This window comes from Callithrix jacchus, chromosome X (assembly GCF_049354715.1).
Source record: "Callithrix jacchus isolate 240 chromosome X, calJac240_pri, whole genome shotgun sequence".
In the NCBI taxonomy this organism is placed as follows: Eukaryota; Metazoa; Chordata; class Mammalia; order Primates; family Cebidae; genus Callithrix; species Callithrix jacchus.
The window spans coordinates 47,379,517-47,398,833 of NC_133524.1; the positions used below are offsets into that span (position 1 = coordinate 47,379,517).

At 41.5% G+C, this 19,317-nt stretch overlaps 1 long non-coding RNA gene across 4 annotated transcripts; it reads left to right on the top strand.

Moving 5' to 3' along the window:
* Positions 1 to 1,297: 1,297 nt before the first annotated feature.
* On the top strand, positions 1,298 to 18,779 carry LOC144581208 (uncharacterized). 4 transcript variants are annotated; one of them, XR_013531770.1, is made up of 3 exons: positions 1,298 to 1,571; positions 15,986 to 16,115; positions 18,386 to 18,779. It is a non-coding gene; the product is annotated as an uncharacterized LOC144581208 (long non-coding RNA). The 4 variants fall into 4 exon arrangements; XR_013531768.1 differs by having other exon boundaries at positions 1,298 to 1,434; XR_013531769.1 differs by lacking the exon at positions 15,986 to 16,115.
* Positions 18,780 to 19,317: the final 538 nt, after the last annotated feature.

Consider the following 19,317-nt stretch of genomic DNA (forward strand, 5'->3'; position numbering starts at 1 on the left):
GGCTGGTCTTGAATTCCTGACCTTGTGATCCACCCACCTTGACCTCCCAAAGTGCTGGGATTACAGGCATGAGCCACTGCGCCCAGCCTGTTTTACTATATTTTTAAAAGTTATTTTCTTTGTTGTTTCTCTAGGGATTACAATATGAATCTTAACCTGTCACTCTATATTTCATAGTAATTACTAATTACCTTTGGTAAAATATAAAAAATTTGTACTGATATATGTCCACTTCTCCCCCTACACGTATTCTGGTATTATATATATATTATATTTTTATATGTCATAAGCATAAACATCATTTTATAAGAATTATCTTATATAAGGTTGAGTGTGGTGGCTCACACCTGTAATACCAACAGCTTGGGAGGCTGAGGCGGGTGGATCACTTGAAGTCAGAAATTCGAGACCAGTATGGCCAACATGGTAAAACCCCATTTCTACTAAAAATACACAAATTAGCTGCGTATGGTGGTGCACACTTGGAGTCCCAGCTACTCAGGAGGCTGAGGCAGGAGAATTGCTTGAACCCGGCAAGCAGAGATTGAAGTGAGCCGAGATTGCATCACTCCAGCCTAGGCAACAGAGTAAGACTCTGTCTCAAAAAAGAAAGACTCCATCTCACACCCCCCACCCCCACAAAAAAACCCAATAAATCGTTTTATGCAATCTTACGTCTTTTAGACACATTAGGAGAAGAAATTAATATATTTACATAGTATTATATATTTACCTACAGATTTTCCTTTTCTGGAGCTTTGTATATCTTTGAGTGAATCAGAGCTACCATCTAGTGTCATTTCCTGTCAGTGTGAAGGAGTTTATTATTTCTAGAAAGACACTTATGTCTGTGAGAAATAAGGTTACTTTGGGTTTACAAATACTGGATAACCAACCCAGACGCAGATACAAGGCTAAAATGGGAAGGATACGAATATTTTATTTGGATCCCATTAATTCCTGGCACATTCATATTTTGACATGGTGTTTCTCCATCTTTTGGAAACTGCAACTGTGAGTCGGCCAATAAGTCTTTGGATTATCCCCCTCCAACCTATGTGAGAGTAGGTTGCAGATTCCTTTTTTTGAAAAAAAAAAAAAAAAACAACGTTTGTAAGAAAATCTTGCAGTAGAGAGCACTTTGCCACTTTGCTATGGACATCACCACCACCACTCAAGCTAAGAGAGGCTCCCCAAGACAACTCAGAATAAGGGAAGTTGAGAGACTGACATCTGCTTCCGCTCCAACTGCTGAGCTATAGAAACGTATAAACCTACCCAATTCTGTCTCTGGAGTACAGTTTGAAGGAGTTTTTGGTAAAGCTTGACATGTCCTCAGCGTTTTAGATTGTAGATGAGGATAGAGACTGATGACTGCTCCTACCTGAACAAACCTGTAGAGAGGAGACTGGTGTGGCAGCCCGACATGGCAGGGTGAGGAAAGCAAGTCCAGACAGTGTGTATGTTCAGGGTTTCTTGGAGTGAGGCTGTGTGGGTTTTTCCCAGAGGCCAAGAAGGCAGCCAGCTGGAAGAATCTTGAAGGGTCTCGACCCAAGTGGACAGGTGGTCAGGTGAGGAAACTGGTACCAGGAGTCACTCCTGTTATAGAAACTGAGACAGTAAGTAATTGAGCTGGGGAGTATTTGCAAATTCAGTGTTCTTGGGCTCTTAGGGCCATCAGAACATCCCTATATTCTTTTTTTTGAGACAGAGTCTTGCTCTGTCGCCAGGCTGGAGTGCAGTGGCGCAATCTTGGCTCATTGTAACCTTCGCCTCCTGGGTTCAAGCTATTCTTCTGCCTCAGCCTCCCAAGTAGCTGGGACCGTAGGTGCGTGCCACCACGCCCGGCTAATTTTTGTATTTTTAGTACAGTCGGGATTTCACCATGTTGGCCAGGCTGGTCTTGATCTCTTTTTTTTTCTCTCTTTCTTTTCTTTTCTTTTTTTTTAAAGAAAGAAAGAAAGAGAAAGACAAAAGGGGGAGAGAGAACAGGAGTCTTGCTCTATTGCCCAGGCTGGAATGCAATCTAAAAATAGGTATTAAAAACCTCTTTTATGCCGATAATTGTGCTTAACAGCAGAGACAGGAAGGAATAAGGGAAGAAAATAACAAACAAACAGCCAACCAATGTTTCATTTAAGTCTGTGAAATGCTATGCAAATGCTGAAGAGTAATTTACTTCCAATTATGTGGTCACTTTCAAAATAGGTGTAATGTGATACTGAGAAAAATGTATGTTCTGTGGACCTGGGGTGAAGAATTCTAGAGATATTCACTGAGTTTACTTGTTCCAGGTCCGAGTTCTAATCATAGATGCCCCTGTTATTTTTCTATCTCGTTGATCTGTCGAATATTAACAATGTGGTGTCAAAGTCTCCCGCTATTATTGTTTGGGAGTCCAAGTCTCTTTATAAGTCATTGAAAACTTGTCTTATGTATCTGGGTGCTCCTGTATTGGGTGCATATATATTTATGATCATTAACTCCTGTTGTTGTATTGATCCTTTTACCATTATGTAATGTCCTTCTTTGTTTCTTTTAGTCTTTGTTGCTATTGTAGTCTATTTTGTCAGAGACAAAAGTTACAACTCCTGTTTTTTGGTTTTTTTTTTCCTCTCCATTTGACTGGTGAGTCTTCCTCCAACCTTTTGTTTTGAGTCTTTGTGTGTCCTTGCTTATGAGATGGATCTGGATACAGAGTGCCAATGTGTTTTGACTTTTTGTTCAGTTTGCATGTCTATGTCTTTGATTGGGGCGTTTAATCCATTTAAATTCAGGATTAATATTGATATTTGTGAGTTTAATATTATCATTTAATGCAAGCTGGCTATTTTGCCCATTAGCCCATTAGTTGGTATAAATTCTTCATTATGGAGATACTTTTTACCTTTTGGTAAGTTTTTGGGATGACTGATAGTGGTTGTTCCTTTCTGTGTATAGTGCTTCTTTCAGAAGCTCTTGTAAAGCAGGCCTGGTGGTGATGAAATCTCTGAGTGCTTGCTTGTTCGTGAAAAATTTTACTTTTCCTTCATTTATAAACCTTAGTTTGGCTGGATATGAGACTCTGGGTTGAAAATTCTTTTCTTTGAGGATATTGAATATTTACCCCCACTCTCTTCTGGCTTGTAGGGTTTCTGCTGAGAGATCTGCTATAAGTCTGATAGGCTTCCCTTTATGGGTAACCTGACCTTTCTCTCTAGCTGCCGTTAGAATTTTCTCCTTCATTTCAACCCTGGTGAATCTAACGATTATGTGTCTTGGGGTTGCTCTACTTGAGGAATATCTTTGTGGTGTTCTCTGTATTACCTGGAGTTGAGTATTGTCCTGCCTTACTAGGTTAGGAAAGTTTTCCTGAATAATATCCTGAAGAATATTTTCCAGCTTGGATTCATTCTCTTCATGGCATTCAGGTACACCTATCAAATGTAAATTGGGTCTTTTCACATAGTCCCATATTTCTTGGAGACTTTGCTCATTCCTTTTTACTTTTTCTTCTCTAATCTTGTCTTCTCGTTTCATTTCATTAAGTTGGTCTTTGACCTCTGATATCCTTTCTTCTGCTTGATCAATTCGAGTGTTTAAACCTGTGCATACTTCTCGGCGTTCTCGTATTGTATTCTTCAGTTCCATTAATTCACTTATATTCCTCTCTAAATTGTCTATTCTCATTAGGATTTCATCAAACCTTTTTTCAAAGTTCTTAGTTTCTTTACATTGGGCTTGAACATGTTCTTTTAACTCACGGAAATTTCTTATTATTCACCTTCTGAAGCCTAATTCTGTTAATGGAATGCACTCGTTCTCCATCAGGCCTTGTTCCCCTGTTGATGAGGAACTGTGATCCTCTGTAGAGGGAGAGGCATTCTGAGTTTGAGTATTCTCAGCCTTTTTACTCTGGTTTCTTCCCATCATTGTAAATTTATCCACCTGTTGTCTTTGTAATTACCAACTTTCAAATTAGGTCTCTGAGTGGATGTCCAACTTGTTAATTCCCAGTGCCAAAATCTGAGCAACCCACCGCACCGGCTAAAACAGCGGCATCAAGATTCTTGGTGCTTTTCTGTCTGGGAGTCTCCGGTCTGTCTTCTCTCCTGAATCCCTTCTTCAATTAGCTGACTGGGCAGCTCTGCCCCTTCCCGGAGTTCCGAACGCCGACCAAAAGGGGACCCAGTCCTGTTTACTCTGTACCGAGAACCACTGCGCCGGGACACCGGCAAAACTGCCGTGCCAGCTGCAAGAATCGCGCTGGCCACCTGTGGGGCTCCTCCGCTGGGAATCTCCTGGTCCTTGAGCAACAAAAATTCGTCTGAAAGTGTGGCATTCTCTCATTCTCTGCACTTTCACTGGGAGCTACAAGCCTGAGCTGCTAGTGATTGGCCATCTTGGATCTCTCTCTGGTCTCGATCTCTTGACCTCGTGATCCACCCACCTCAGCCTCCCAAAATGCTGAGATTACAGGCATGAGCCACTGCCCTTGGCCTTTTTTTTTCTTTTTTTTTGAGACTGAGTTTCACTCTTGTTGTCCAGACTGGAGTGCAATGGTGCCATCTTGGCTCACTGTAAGCTCCGCCTCCCAGGTTCAAGCAATTCTCCTGCCTTGGCCTCCTGAGTAGCTGGGACTGCAGGTGCACCCCACCACACTTTGCTAATTTTTGCATTTTTAACAGAGACAGGGGTTTCACCATGTTGGCTAGACTGGTCTTGAACTCCTGACCTCAGGTGATCCACCCACCTCAGCCTCCTAAAGTGCTGGGATTACAGGTGTGAGCCACTGCGCCTGGCCAGAACATCTCTATATTCTTTCCACTATTTCTCTGCATTGCTGCTAAACCTGCATAGGACCTATAAAGGTCTTGCGATGGTCAATGGTTTGGTGGCAACCATTTGCATTCTGGCATTCCTGGGGATGCTTATCACCTCGTTTTGTTCCCATAATGTAATCTGGGAAATTTTTTCTTTGCTATCACAGTGGTTCTTTTGCTATCATAATGGTTTTAAGATAGTATTCAGGGAGATCAAAAACTATACTACAGGCCAGGTGCTATGGCTCATGCCTATAATTCCAATGCTTCGGGAGGCCAAGGCAGGATGATTGCTTGAGCCCAGGAATTTGAGACCAGCCTGGGCAACATAGGGAGACCCCATCTCTACAAAAATATATATTTTTTTAATTAGCTGGGTGTGGTGGTGCATGCCTATAGTCCCAGCTACTTGAGAGGCTGAAGTGGGAGGATTGCTTGAGCCAGGGAGGTCCAGGCTGCAATAAGCCATGATCATACCACTGCACTCCAGTCTGGGTGACAGAGTAAGCTCTTGTCTCAAAAAAACCAAAACCCAAAAAAACTGCACTACCATTAATACCTTGCATTGGCCCATTAGTCCAGTACTGACTTGTTAAAGAAACCAGGCCAGTTATGTTGTAGAACGTCCCACATTCTCTATCATCTAATTGTTTCCTCCTGATGTCATCTGACTTTTCCTTTATCTCCTGTATTTTCTATAGACTTGAAGTTAGGTCTAGAGGTTTGAACAGTTTCAGGTTAAGCATTTTTAACAAGAATATTTAATAATGACCAAGAATGCTTCATGGGTAATATTGTGCAACCACTGTGATGATGCAAAATTTTCTAACTAGCAAGTCATTTGTGGACTGACATTTCAGAGAGTAGAATGTTAGCATCCTGTTCCAAAACAACTTTTATTGAATTTTTTTTAACATCCCTCAAGGATCTTTGCCTGAATCGATTATTACACTGAAGCTTGTAAAATAGTGATTTACTAATTACACAATTATTTTTATATTTATTAGGTAGCATTCTTTTATAAATAATGGCTGTAGTAAAAACTGTGTGCTCTGCTCAGATCTCCTCTACAGGGCCAACGCACTATCCCCCCAACTTCTGGGAAAATCAGCTACTGACTTCACAGCTGTGTCCCTCACTTCTAACTGCCCTTGGCTACAGGGAACTGCTTTACTCAAGGTTACCCACCTCTTTTACCCATCAAGGAACCGGCAATAGTCAGTGAGGATCCGATGTAGAAATACAAGTCGTGCATGGCTTATGATGGGGCTACATTCTGAGATACGTTCCGTTAGACAGTTTCCTCCATGTGCGAACATCATAGAGTGTACTTCCACAAACCTAGATGGTATCATCTACAACACACCTAGGCTACATGATACAGCCTATTGCTCCTAGGCTACAAACCAGTACAGCATATGATTGTACTGGATACTACAGGCAATTGTCACGCAATGGTATTTGTGTACACAAACATATCTAAAAGTAGAGAAGGTAGTGCATCATGCTAAGATGTTATGACAGCTACAATGTCACTAGATGATACGAATTTTTCAGCTTCATTATAATCTGTGGGATCACCGTCGTATATGCGGTCTGACAGTCACTAAAACATTCTTAGGCAGTGCATGACTGTACAAACTCGCCTTAATTTGAGGCAACTCCGAAGGGCCGTCTCAGCTCCAGAGCTCTCTGTAGACTTGCCTTAGGCCTCAGTTGTAACTGCATTGTAGGTCGACTTCTCTCTCTGACCAATCTTGTCTTCCACACCCTCTTACAGATGTTTCTCTACAGATCTCTTTCCAATAAGCTTTCTGTATACAGCTTTCCATCTGAGAGTGTGTTAACCTGAAATCCATTATAAGACAAAACAAAGAGCTTTTGCCTTTTTTCCTTTTAATCTTTACTTTTTATGTTTATGAAGTATCACTATGAATTTAGGGACTTTAATTTATTGAATGTGTTACAGCTACGAGTAACACATTCCATAAAGCCCACTCACAATGGCCTACAAAAACAAGATGATTAGTTAGCTCACCTGATAAGGAGTCTGGGTATAGCCAGTCTGGGACTAAGGCAATGGCTCAATGATCCTGTCCGGGGGACCCAGATTATTACTATTTAGCAGCTCTTAGTTTGTCCTCATGCTTTTTGCCTCACTGTTACAAGATGACTGGCCTACACCAGGTATTGTCTACATTTCAGGCAAGAATAAGGAAGAATAAAGAAGTTAATGGCAAAAATATGTTCTCCTTTCCAGGTTTTGCTTTTTTATTGGGGAATGATGCACTCTCTGGCCGGGTGTGGTGGCTCACACCTGTAATACCAGCACTCTGGGAGGCTGAGGCAGAAGGATTGCTTGAGCCCATGAGTTTCAGATCAGCCTGGGCAACATGGCAAGACCGCATCTCTACAGAAAAATACAAAAATTAGCCTGGTGTGGTGGCCTGCAGTTCCAGCTATTCAGGAGGCTGAGTTGGAAGGATTGCTTAAAACCAGAAGATGGTAGCTGCAGTGAGCTGTGATCATGCCACTGCAATCCAGCCTGGGTGACAGAGTGAGACCCTGTGTCAAAAAACAAATGTCCTCTCCAGATAATTCCACTTGCTCATTATTAGACAGAACTGTCACAAGTCCAACTCTTGATGTATAATAAAGTAGGTCAGAAAATTGAGTTTTATTTTTAGCTGCTAACCCAGAATTATACTCCCAGTGAAAATATCCTTTAAAATGACCATTAAAAGTCCCGGAGCAGTGGCTCATTCCTGCAATCCCAGCACTTTGGGAGACTGAGGCGGGCAGATCATGATGTCAGGAGATCGAGACCATCCTGGCCAAGATGGTGAAACCCCCATCTCTACTAAAATACAAAAAATTAGCCAGGTGTGGTGGCACATGCCTGTAGTCCCAGTTACTCAGGAGGCTGAGGCAGGGGGATCTCTTGAACCTGGGAGGCAGAGGTTACAGTGAGCCAAGATTGTGCCACAGCACTCCGGCCTGGGTAAGAGAGTCAGAGTCTATCTTAAAATAATAAAATAAAATAAACATCAAATAAAACTAGTCTCAGAAAAATCAAAACAGATACAATTAATCGTCAACAGACCTACACTAAAATAAATACTAAAAATATTTATTCAGGTTAGAAAATAATGATCCCCAAAATATGAAAACGCAAAAAGGAATAAAGAATACTGAAAAGGATAAATATGTAGGTCGATCTATATGAATACTGATTGTATTAAACAATTATCATAATGTACTGGAAGTCTTAAAATATATGTAGAACTGACATGCAGCAACAATAGTACAAAATATGGGGGGATTAATTTAGTTGAAATATTTTACATCATTGCATTGTTGAGGAAGTAGTAAATATACTATCTGTAGTGGACTAATAAATCAAAGGTGGCATCAGTGAATGGTTGAAGCAGCCCATAGGGACCTACAATGTTGGGTCCTTTGAGTAATTCTGTATAGCCTAAGATTTTTTGTTCGAAGAGTGTAAGGACCTCTATAGCAGTAAGAGTGGGGATAATGAGTAGGAGAAGGTTCATTATAGGCATGTTGTTAAGAAGAGGAGTCGAACCTCTGATTATAAAGTTTTAAGATTTATGCAATTGCTGGGCTCTGCCATCTTAGCAAACCCTGTTCTTAGGTAGTGTGTGTGATGATTTGTTAGATTGAGCTAGCATCATCTATGGAGTGAGGGCACTTTATGAAGTGGACCCTATTTCTCTTGTCTTTTTGTGCTAGGAGAAATATTAATAGATAGAAACTAACCTGGATTACTCCAGCCTGAACTCAGATCATGTAGGACTTTAATTGTTGAACAACAAACCATTGATAGCGGCTACACCATTAGGATGTTCTGATCCAACATTGAGGTCGTAAACCCTATTGTCGATATGGACTCTAGAATAGGTTTGCGCTCTTATCCCTAGGGTAATTTATTCCGTTGATCAAATTATTGGGTCAATGTGCATTAATTCACTTAGACTAGCGCGTTTTGCGATCTTAGTTTAGATTGTTTGGAGTTGAATTATGCTCCAAGGTCACCCCAAACAAAAGTTTTAATGCAGGGATAGTAGGCTAGGGCCTGTAGGCTTGAGTTATTTGCATTAGTGAATTAAAGCTCCATAGGGTCTTCTGGTCTTATTTGTTTATATTCGCCTCTTCACAGATAGGTCAATTTCACCGATTAAAAGTAAGAGACAGCTGAACCCTCGTGTGGCCATTCATACCAGTCCCTATTTAGGGAACAAGTGATTTTGCTACCTTTGCACGGTCAGGATACCACGGCCGTTAAACATATGTCACTGGGCAGGCACTGCCTCTAATACTGGTAATGCTAGAGGTGATGTTTTTGGTAAACAGGAGCGGTATGATTTACCGAGTTCCTTTTACTTTTTGTGATCTTTCCTTAGAGCATACTTGTGTTGGGTTAACAGTATAAATAATAGCGTGCTTATTATATCGTTTATTAATATTAGGCTGTTAAGTGTCAGTGGGTTATTCTGGTCTGATGTAAGCTTATGCAATGGAGAATGTCTTTATGTGACTCATAATCACATTACTGCTTCTATTAAGTAACAGATTAGTCCAATATAATGTTAGAAGTTCAGTAGAGTAATTAGAATTTAAGATAGTTAGATATTGAGCTCAAACACTTTCTTAATTGGTGGCTGCTTTTGGGCCAATTATGGTAGTAATATTTTTCACTCTCTGTAGGAAGGTTGTTTCATAGGGTCTAAAGAGCTGTCCCTCTTTAGACTCACAGTTAAGCTTGCAGGGAGATTAAGTAATTCTGTGGGTAAGTTTAAAGTTGAACTAAGATTCTATCTTGGACAACCAGCTATCACCAGGCTTGGTAGGCTTATTACCGCTACTCATGAATCTTCCCACAATTTTGCCACATAGGTGAGTGTGCTCTTTCAGCCGTTCTTGGTTAGCCCGTCTGGTTTCGGCGGACTTGGCTATAGTTCTCTGTGTAAAGTTATTTCTGGTGAATACATTATGCATAAGGCATAAGGGCTTGTCTTTGCTTTTTAGTACTTGATACAGGTCTTTCATTTTTCCCTTATGGTGCTATATCTATTGCACCAGGATAAAAATTTCTATTGCCTATACTTTTGTCTAAGATAAATGGCTTGGTTAAGATATTTTGATAATATTTTTAGTGAGGTTTGGGGCTAGAGTTGACTCAAAGTGATCAGGTCATGATGAAATCTTCCCGGTGTAAGCTACACTACAAGCGCTCTTTCCAGTATGCTTACCATGTTATGACTTATCTCTTCTGTACGTGTGTAGAAATTTATTACTAATAGTGATTTCTAGAGTAATATTTGAGAAGGGTGACGGGTGATGTGTGTGTGCTTCATGGCCTTATTCAACCAAGCACTCTGTTCTTGATTTACTGCTAAATCCTCCTTGAGCCCTTAGACTTCATAAAGGTTGTCGTGAGATTTTCTGGACATAGAAAATGTAGTCCATTTTTTGCCAGCTCATGGGCTACACCTTGACCTAACATTTATATGTGTGTATTTGTGCGTACTCTATAGCCTCCTAAGGGTTTGCTGAAGATGGCGGTATATAGGCTGGGGGCAACAAGTGGTGAGGTGTATCAGGGTTTATTAATTATAGATCAGGCTCCTCTGGAGGGCTATAAAGCACCGCAAGTCCTTTAGGTTTTAAGCTGTTGCTTGTAGTACTCTGGTGAATGGTTTTGTGAATGTAACTATTAGAGTTTAGGGTTAAGCATAGTGGGGTATCTAATCCCCGTTTGGGTCTTAGCTATTGTGTCTTCAGGATATTAAAGACACTTTCTTTGTATATTTTATTTCAGCTGGAGTTTTTAACAACTTAGATGGGGTTTATCTTTACTGAGACCTTAAACACTCTTTACACTGAGTTCTATTAGTGCAGGTTAATCGTATGGCTGGGGTGGCTGGCATGAAATTAACCAAACTTAAATGTTAATGTAGCTTGGTCAAACTTTTGTTTGTTACTAAAGATTTCTCAGGCCAGGCATGGTGGCTCACGCCTATAATCCCAGCACTTTGGGAGGCTGAGGTGGGGGGATCACAAGGTCAGGAGATCAAGACCATACTGGCTAATACGATGAAAGCCCTTCTCTACTAAAAAAAAAAAAATACAAAAAATTAGCTGGGTGTGGTGGTGCACACCTGTAGTCCAAGCTACTCGGGAGGCTGAGGCAGGAGAATCGCTTGAACCCAGGAGGCAGAGGTTGTAGTGAGCCGAGATCGCACCTGCACTCCAGACTGGGTGACAGATTGAGAGTCTGTCTTAAAAAAAAAAATTGATCACTGCTGTTTCCCATGGGGGTGTGGTTAAGGCATTTTGAGATGCATTTGTGCGTGCTTGATACCTACTCCTTTTGATCTGGGTGGTCTAGAGGGCATTTTCACTGGGGTGGGGATGCTTGCGTATGTAATCTTACTAAGAGCTAATAAAAAGGCCAGGACCAAACCTATGTGTTTATGATGTGATGTGGACCCACCTAGATGTTTTCAATGTCTTGCTTTGCATGATTAAGCTACATTAACTACATAAATACTTAGTGGAAAAGTTAAGATATGAAAAAGGAAGAAATAAGTGTGAATAGTCGTTTACAGTACTGGAAATTCAGGGTCTTTAAGGCTATTTGGCAGAGGTTTGGCTGGGAGGATTAGTTATAATTAGAGTATATTTAATTTAGGGTATGATATAATGGGGCAGTGCTTTCAGATGGATACGCTCAAGGTATTATATTAGTATTAGGGTGAAAATTTTAGCTATTATATCTATTATATAAAATGGAGTGTTGATTTGGTAGGAGGGTCTTAGATTTTTTAGAAAAATTATATCAATCAATATAGCCCTCAACAGGGCTAGTTGTTGAGGTGTTCTTCGTCAAAATATGATTTCTAAGCTCTGACTCGGTTGCACTTTAGTTTCTTGTTTTTGGGGTTTGGCAAGGGTATGTTTACCTAGGTTTATGGTCAAGTCAGAGATTGGGGAAGGAAGGGTTTGCAGATTTCATCAGCAATAGTTCTTGAAATTGTGCATACATGCATGAGCGCCTATTGATTAATTGTTATGTCCCTCAAGCGTGAATTAATTAAAACTTACGGTTATTATGCCAGCCCAGAATATTCAATATAAGCTCAGCTTCTACAATCGATTTGGCAGAAATCAAATCTTATTACGTCTACAGCGGATTCGGCAGGTGCCAGGCCTTCTGCGGCAGTGAGTGATAGCATCCCCCAAAGTTAAAAATACCAAATGCATGACAGTGCTCCCATGACTAGTTAATAGGGTGGTAGTCACTAGTCCATTGAGATGTGTTATTTAAGGGGAACATGTGGGTGATCTTAGTGTTATGGCCCTGAGGTAAGAACCAGATGCCATCATAACCTCTAGGACCATTAAAATAGTGATTAAAGAAAGCAAAACTAAGAAAGTAAAAGAAGGGAAATGGAATAATAAAAGTTAATTGATTAATCCAAAAGTCAGGAAAGGAGGGAAAAAAGGAACAAATGATGGGAGACAAAACAGGTGACAAGTAGTAAGACGGTATGGTATACTGAAACATGTGTCAGTAACTATGATGAAGTGCAAACTGTAAGGAAGGATTTTAAAAAGAAAGGTAACTATATGTAGTTTACAGGAAATGTATCGTTAATACGAAAACACAGAGATGAAAGGCAAAATGATGGAATATAATATATAATGCAAATACTAATCAAAAGAAGGTTGGTGTATCTAGATTAATATTGTGAGTTGAATGGTATTTCCCAGAAAGATATATCCTAACCCCTAGAACCTGTGAATGTAGCCTTATTTGGAAAAGGGATCTTTGCAAAAGTAATTAATTAAGGATCCTGAGATTCGATTATTCAAGATCATTCAGATCGTTTCTAAACCCAATGACAAATGTCCTTATTAGAGATTAAGAAGAGAAGACAGAGAAGAGGAGAATACCACGTAAAGACAGAAGCAGAGACTGGCGTTATGTAGCCATGAGCCAAGGAATCCTCAGAGCCGCCAGAAGGTGGAAGAATAGAAAGCATCCTTCCCCAGCACCTCTGGAAGAACTGTAATCCTGTCAAACCTTAATTTTAGACTTCTGCCCTCCAGAACTGTGTGAAAGCAAATTTCTCTCTTTTTTTTTTTGTTTTTATTTTTTTGAGACAGAGTTTTGCTCTATCACCAGGCGCCAGGCTGGAGTGCAGTGGCATGATCTTGGCTCACTGCAACCTCCGCCTCCCAGGTTCAAGCAATTCTCCTGCCTCAGCCTCCCAAGTAGCTGGGATTACAGGCACATGCCACCAGGCCCAGCTAACTTTTGTATTTTTAGCAGAGATGGGGTTTCACCATGTTGGCCAGGATGGTGTCGATCTCTTGATCTCGTGATCTTCTCACCTCAACCTCCCAAAGTGCTGAGATTACAGGTGTGAACCACCACGCCCAGCTGTAAATTTCTCTTTTTAAGCCACTAAATTTGTGGTAATTTGTTATAGCAACCCTGGAAAACTAATAAAGATTTTCGTACTAGGAAGCAGAGTGCTGGAGTAACAAATAGCTAAAAATGTGGAAATGGCTGTGGAACTGAGTACCGGACAGAGGCTGGGAAAAGTTTAAGAAGCATGATGGAAAAATTCCAGATTGCCTTGAAATGATTGTTTGTAGAAATATAAACATGAAGGCAATTCACGTCAGAGCTCAGGAGGAGATGGGGAGTATGGTGGAGAAGGTTTCTATCATCCTAGAGAACACATATGTTGTTATGCAGAATGTTGACAAAAATATGAACAATAAAGGCACTTCTAGTAAGAATGCCGAGGAAATGAGGGACGTGTCATTGGGAATGGAGAAAAAGTGATCCTTGTTACAGAGTGGCAGGAAACTTGGCTGAATTGTATTCCACAGTTGGTTAGAAAGCAGAACTTCTAAGTGATGAATCTGGGGATGTGGTTGAGATTTCCAAGCAGTGTTAAAAGTGTGGCCTAGTTTCTTCTTGCTGCTTAAAGTAAAATGCAGAAGGAAAGAGACAAATTGAGAAAGAAATTGTTAAACAAAACAGAATGAACATTTGATGATTTGGGAGGTTCTTTGCCTACCCAGTTTGCAAAAGATGCTAAAATTAGAAAATGCACTGTCGGGGGGAAAAAAAAAGAAAATTCACCGTTGGGAATATATGTTCCAGACAGAGGTGCACTAGATACCTTTTTGCTGAAGAGATTAGGTGTGTGACCCAATCAGCTATCTCAGAAGAAGCCAAGAATCAAGGGATGGAAATGAGAATGGCATGACCCACCACTAGAGATCCAGTAGCAAAACTTTGGCTTCCAATCTCTGCAACTTTATGTTCTACTGGTCTAGAGATCTTCGTTTCAAAGGAAGGAATGCTTTCCGCTAGGAGACACAACAAGGATTCCACTGAACTGGAAGTAAAGACTGCCATCCAGCTGCTTTGGGCTCCTCACGCCTCTAAATCAACAGGCAAAGAAGGCAGTTACGTACGGTTGGGGTGATTGGGCCTGATGACCAAGGGGAAAATGGGCTGCCCTTCTAAATTCTTCCAGCCTCTAACCATTACCCAATTTCAAAGGTGCTTCCACATTTTCAGGTATTTGTTATAACAGTTGCCACTTCTCAGTACCAATTTTCTGCTTAGTCCATTGTATGCTGCTATAACAGAATACCAGAGACAGGGTAATTTTTTTTAAACTATGAATCTATGTTTTATATTTGTAGTCACCATTATATTTTTCAGATTTCTTATACATACCTCATTTTTCAGATGTTTTACAATATATTATTAAGCAAAAATAACTAACAATGACAGTTGCAATAATTCATTTGTAAAACTACATTTTCAATAATTTATAAAAATTTAGTATAAACTATTCAATAGGGTCACGATTCTTTTCTCCCTCCATCTCACTTTAATATGTTGAACAGTATCTTTTTTTTGTTAATTGTACTTTAGGTTCTGGGGTACATGTGCAGATCATGCAGGATTGTTGCATAGGTACATACATGGCAAGGTGGTTTGCTGCCTCCATCCCCCCATCACCTATATCTGGTATTTCTCCCCTCGTTATCCCTCCCCACCCTCCCCATCCCCCACTGTCCCTCCTCTAGCTCCCCACAACTGATCGCAGTATGTGATGCTCCCCTCCGTGTGTCCACATGTTCTAATTGTTCAACACCCACCTATGAGTGATAACATGTGGTGTTTGGAGACTGGGTACTTTTTAGTTAACAGAATTTATTTGGATCATGGTTCTGGAGGCTGGGAAGTCCAAGACTGAAAGGCCACATCACATCTGATGAGGACCCTTTTGCTGTATCATAACATGGCAGAAGGCATTACAGAGGAGAGACAGAACAAGAGAGGGGTACAAACTCATCCTTTATAAGAATTCCACTCCCACAATAATGAACCCACTTCCACATTAATCGATTCATGAGGGCAAAGCCCTCGTGACCTAATCGTCTCTTAAACTTAAAGGCCCCATCTAAACAATGTTTCACTGGGGATTAACTTTCCAGCACATGAAATCTGGGAGACACATTTAAACCGTGGCAACAAGAATAATGGGTAACATAAATGAGGGCTAACTTTACATACAGGGAGTCTAAGGCCTGGAAAAGAAAATTTCATGACACAAACCATTGCTGCTTGCCTCAGCAGCCGATGCCTCGGTTTGCAGTGATACTAGAGAGTTCTGCACTTTTACTTCAGTTTGGAAGGAAGAAAAGGGAGACAAATCTTTCAACTTTAATGTGAATTGATGCACCAGGTATTGTCTATTGACACTCCACAACGTTCCCATTCTTATTCTCTTCCCTGGATTTAAGAGGCTGGAGGCCTTGAGACAATATTTCTCAGACTCCCTTGCTAATGCAATGTCTCTGAACAAAATTTGGAAGAGACAAGGGAGCTAGAAGCCATACTTTTCCTCTAGCAGGAGGAGCAGTGTGAGTTTTCATAGCACCCTGTTAAACTCCTTTCTAAGCTAATCATCTTAGGGCCAATGAGGTACTCATGCTATCAGCAATGTCTTTCTGCAGTTTTCTGACCGCTGGGTGACAGAAACAATTTCCTGACCATAGCAATCCTGAAAGCTAGTTGTAACCCCTGAGCTATGCTCATCCATGTTCTTTCTCCCTTCTAGGAATGATGATGACAAGAGTGCCTTGGAAGCCATTTTGAAGAAGGCAGAGATGACAACACGCTGGGTTGTCATCTGGGTCTACAGAAGCGGCGCTGCCTGTCAATATAGAATACCCATAGTTGATTCTTATGTGAGCAAGAAAGAGATTTTATCTGAGCCATTAAATTTTGGGTCTAATCAGTAGTTTGGCCTAACCAGAATAGTACAAAAGTTGTAGTATGCATCTAGTTGCTGGTAGTTCCTGGAGTTTGTGGGCAGGCAACTGGGCTTACAAATGGTGTCTGAGCATCTGAGAGGTTGCTGTAGCTTCATTTTCCCCAGGATGATAGCTGCATGGGCAGGCAGATTTCTGAAGGGAACCATTTTGACCCTTTTCCTAGGCTCAGTACAGTTGGGTCCTCCCGGGCAGCTAAATCATGTGTTCAGTACAGCATGGCAGGCAGGAAGACCTGGAATGAAGATCAGCCTGTTTTTTCCTGCAAAGTCATAAATAATGTGACATTGAAAAATGCCCATTCCTTTATTACTGTTCTCCCCAGAATCCCTCATGCAATAGAGGAAGGAACCAGGGAGAGAGGAACATTCGGGGACAAGTCAAGCAGAATGGGTCCTAGTTCCAGTCTGTTAATAACTCCCTGAAGAGTCTTTTACCTCCTTGGGCCTTAGACTCTTCACCCCGAGAAGGGAATTATTAAGGGGTCTCAGAAGTGAGACGCAGAGAACACACCAGCTATGTGTGTGTGTGTGTGTGTGTGTGTGTGCGTGCGCGCGCGTGTGTACAGGTAGATATGTGTTTAAGGAAATTCTCCTGCTTGGAAGCCACAGCTGCTAAACCAGAGGGTTGTTCAAATTTTCTTTTGACTCAAAGCATGGTCTAAGGACCGGCAGTAATAGCATCACCTGGGAGCTTGTTAGAAATGCAGAATTTCAGGCCCTTTACAGAAGTACTCAATCAGAATCTGCGATTTAACAAGATCCTTAAGGAGATCCCAATGTGCATTCAAGTCTGAGATGCACTGCTCCAGAGGACCTGGGATAAGACAAATGTCAGCCTGAAAAAAGAACGGGATTTGAAGTCAGGAGACCTATGTGTCAGTTTTAATTCTGCCACTCACTGGCTGTCCAAATTGAGCAAGTCATGCAATCACCTGGATCCTTTTTTTTGTAAATGGGGTGCTCTAATAACTACAGAATGGTGTCAAGATCCATGGTATATGTTCTGGAGCCAAACTGTCTAACCTTAAATCTTGAGTTCATTTATTAACTATGAAGCTTTGGGTGAGTTGCTTCACCCAAATCTGTGGGCTTCAGTCTCTTTATCTGTAAGACAGGGTATCATAATAATGACAGACATTGAGAATTTTAAAATGGGCCGGGTACAGTGGTTCATGCCTGTAATCTCGGCACTCTGGGAGGCAGGCTGATCACCTGAGGTCAGGAGTTGAAGACCAGCCTGGCCAACATGGTGAAATCTCATTTCTACTAAAAACACAAAACTTAGCCAGGCATGGTGGCACATGCCTTTAATCCCAGCTACTCAGGAGGCTGAGGCAGGAGAATCGCTTGAACCCAGGAGGTGGAGGTTGCAGTAAGCCGAGATCATGCCACTGCACTTCAGCCTGGGCAACAGAGTGAGATTCTGTCTCAAACAAAAAAAAAAAAGATTTTTAAAATGAAGTAATTAATGTAAATCACACAGCACAGGGCCTGGCATCATCTAAGTTCACTGTACATCTTGTTATACTCTGACTTCCTGTATTCTCTTTCAAGAACAGAAAGAAGGCTGGGCGCGGTGGCTCATGCCTGTAATCCTAGCACTTTAGGAGGTGGAGGCAGGTGGATTCACTTGAGGTCAGGAGTTTGAGACCAGCCTGGCCAACATGGTGAAGCTCTGTCTCTACAAAAATACAAAAAAATTAGCTGGGTATGGTGGCGCACGCCTGTAATCCCAGCTACTCAGGAGGAGGCTAAGACAGGAGAATCACTTGAACCCATGAGATCACGCCATTGCACTCCAGCCTGGACAACAGAGCATTATTTCATCTAAAAAAAAAAAAGAACAGAAAGAGACCTCTAAAATAGAGCTGCCTGGAGGCTAACTGAAGACTTCCACCTTTGGTGTTTATCATAGTATACACACTTTCAACAATGGACACAGATGCTCAAAGACTGGAGCTCTAACCTCTAAACTACCAGACAGGCATGAGATTGGCTCCATGATATTATCTTAGCCATCAACCAGTTCCCTTGTGTGTATTCCCCATTCCTTTGTTGTCTATTCCAGTTATACTTAACTCTGGGGACTCCCTTCCCTGTGAAAATCCACAGGGCAGCCCTATACAGAGTAGTGCCATCCAGATAGGAGACGATCACTTGTAACTGGTTTTCCCTTTCTTACAGGAACTCACACAGTTCAAAGAGTGGAATGTTATCAAGGCATTGCCTGATGGGTCTGTCACCACACTCACTGGAGGGAATTAATCTAGGAAGAGGCAGGTTCCAGGGACTATCAGCAACATACCAAACCACAGCGAGATATCAAGCATGACTCAGCTCCTGCCCACTGCAATTACTCAGGACCTCTGCCCTTCAGATGTGGGAAAAAGCCCAGCAGTGTCTTGCAGTAACTGCTGCTCAGGTCAGGAACATGACCTAGGAAGTCCTTTGCTAAGGGGAGGCTCAAACTGGATTTCAGAAGGCCCACCCGACCAGGATGACTGAAACAAACTGTGGACTGGGTACCAATCCAAAGGATAATATTGTAGCATCAGGAATAAAATAAATTTCAACTCAATAAGAAGCCTAACTTATGCATTTAAAATGTTTGCAGGTGGATATTAGTGGTGATCCTGGGCAAAGTTGGCGCTAGGCACAGGCACAGCTGTGCAAGGAGATGGCAAAAGGGAAAAGTCCAAAAGGGGCACCAGCATGTTCCATAGTGTGCGAGAGAGGAAAATGAAAACACCATTTGCCAGGTGCCTGCCAAGGGATATACCTGGGCCTGCAGCTCTAGAGATGTTCCTCTGAACAAAATAGGAGCCATCTAGGACAAGTGGTACCTGGCTATGGCAAAGAGGAGGGAACTTAAGCCCAACGCGTCAGTAAATGATGGATTTGAGCCTTCTCTTCTAATGGATTAGTAAATCCCAACAGTCAATATGGGGGGGGGTTGGAAAAACTTTCCTGTGTTTCTTGATCCCCAAATGCCAATGTCATGAATGGCAAATGCTAGCGTCCCAATAATGGTGTGCCTTTCAGGAAACCCCATCCAAAGATTAAGCCCCTTCTCCTAATGTTCAAGCACCTGTTCCTGCAGAATCGGGATATGAAGA